At 37.6% G+C, this 2259-nt stretch overlaps 1 long non-coding RNA gene across 1 annotated transcript; it reads right to left on the bottom strand.

The window, feature by feature from the left end:
- Positions 1-808: 808 nt before the first annotated feature.
- Positions 809-1900, bottom strand: LOC149146574 (uncharacterized). Its single transcript, XR_016264181.1, has 4 exons — positions 1498-1900; positions 1253-1365; positions 1052-1119; positions 809-921 (listed from the first exon to the last, which is right to left on the bottom strand). It is a non-coding gene; the product is annotated as an uncharacterized LOC149146574 (long non-coding RNA).
- Positions 1901-2259: the final 359 nt, after the last annotated feature.

Below are 2259 nucleotides of genomic sequence, written 5' to 3'. Positions count from 1 at the left end.
AAGGTTAATATTTAAACGAGTCAAGAGAGAAAAACCCGACGAGAACAGCTGACAATGAAGTGAATATTATAACAGAGGGAATTCGGATATCATATAAGAAAGAAGCCAAATCAACTTGGTATGAAAATAGAAATGTTTTAAGTTCTATATGCGTAATCATCTGCTATCTAGATATCAGACTAAAACAATGCAAGGAAGTAGGTCTTACGGAAAAACTTTCATCCATGCCTCAGTAAAACATTCACAGATATAAGGAGATGCAAGATTCATCATAAATATCTGCATGACATGAAATACAAGACCATTTGGCATGGACATTGTTAGTTTGCCAAATAACCAATAACACAATAACCCCTCTGCTTCCAGATACCAAAGTGATTACAATACACTTTACCTTCCCTTTCTGAGCTGCATGTTCAGCCACAAGTTGAATCGACTCAGGCGAGACTGCAAGGAAAAAGCCAGCAATATAAAAGAACTTGGCCTTCTCAACTGTACAACAAACAATAATTTCCTTTTAAACTTAGAGCTAAGTAAAGCCTAAGCATTGAGAAAATAACTTAAAAGAGAGCAAAAACTTCAGTACATTACCTAAAGCCCAGTTTTCGGGTGATTTCAAGTGTTATGATTAGTAGCAATTTGTTGCTAACAAATTTACAACCACTGACCTGAACATTACAAGGTTAATATTTAAACGAGTCAAGAGAGAAAAACCTGACGAGAACAGCTGGCAATGAAGCGAATATTATGTGCATAGGTCAAGAAACTCAGGTATCTGGGGTGTCCGTGACAAAAGAACTAGTACACAGTACAATACAATAACACACTGTTAAGAGACATTTTCAGTGCTCACCTTTCACCCCCAACGATAAGAACAACACATGTCCCAGTTGGTTTTGTTTCATCCTCATAATAATGCACCTGTATGAAACACAAAATACAGTTTCTCATATCAGTGATTCTTCAGGGAAACAGAGTACTTTTGCAAATATTGGCCAAATGAAAATATAAAGCAATGAAAACGAACTATACTGAAGATAATGGAAGTTACATTGACTCTAGGGGCTTTCGAATTTTTCTTCATCTCTGCCCCAAACTTGTCCTTGCCAAGAAGGGTGCCTGAGACCAGTAATAGACATGCACAGAGATAAAGGAAATCACGGTTACCACAACCATCACGGCCTAGATCCGCGAGACTGAATCTCTTTAAGGAAACGACAGACTGAAAACCTAAGGGAACTTGGAATGTTACCTTCAAACGTCCTCGACTTTATTCCGCTTCCTGGGAAAACATGGACAGAACCTACTACAAGAATCGCTATGAAACAGTAAGTCAGAGACTAAGGGAACAAGAAACCTAGGTCTCTGCAAGAAAGAAGAGGAAACACATTATAAACCACACCCTACTTGTAAATCAAGAAAATCAAACATGAATGGAAATGAAACAAAACAAAAACGAGTTATTGGGAAAAACAAATTAAAAAAGCTAACTAATACCTGCCATTCAGCGCCTTTCTCCAGCAACATATGCCATGGTTGAGTTCCTTTCTAAGAAAAATTTTCATATGCAGAATACTCAACTCCTGAGGAATCGTCAGATTCATGGTAAAGGGGATGCCAATGCACCAAGTAGACAAGCATCTGAGGATAGAAAAAGAAAGCAACCAGCGCTAGATCTGTCTGCCAAATTAATCAAAAAACAAAAACAAAAGCAAAACTAAACTAAACTTCAAAAAAAGGGGAATGAAATCAATCACGAAGAAGTATGAAAAAGGATCAAATTAATCTGCAACGCAACAGAGTCAACACATAAACAATAACAGCTAGGTTTCACAGTAGATCCACAACGATTGCATAAACATAAACGGTCTGCTTCTCCAAGATGATCATTGCCATCAAATCCATGTATTACAGTGCTTCCATTACCAGTGAAATCACAATTATCATAAGGGCAATGCCCAAATCCCATGTTAAGTCATGGGGGAGGCCCTGCATGTGGCCTATGAATAGTAAACAAAGGGAAACAGCCAGAATCCACCAAGTAAAATCAATGGGAAGCAACTTTATTATCTTGTGAGTAAGAGTTTTAGTAGCTTCTCTCATTATTTCCTTCACCAACTCGGAGATGACAGTAGTTTCATAGAAGCTGTAACTAATGTCATCTCCGATTTGGTGAAGGAAATAATGAGAGAAGCTACTAAAGCTCTTACTCACAAGATAATAAAGTTGCTTCCCATTGATTTTACTTGGTGGATTCTG

The sequence above is a fragment of the Pinus tabuliformis genome, chromosome X (genome assembly GCF_031772625.1).
Source record: "Pinus tabuliformis cultivar Carrire ecotype Pingquan chromosome X, CPIR1, whole genome shotgun sequence".
Classification (NCBI taxonomy): Eukaryota; Viridiplantae; Streptophyta; class Pinopsida; order Pinales; family Pinaceae; genus Pinus; species Pinus tabuliformis.
This window is presented reverse-complemented; position numbering and strand designations above follow the sequence as displayed.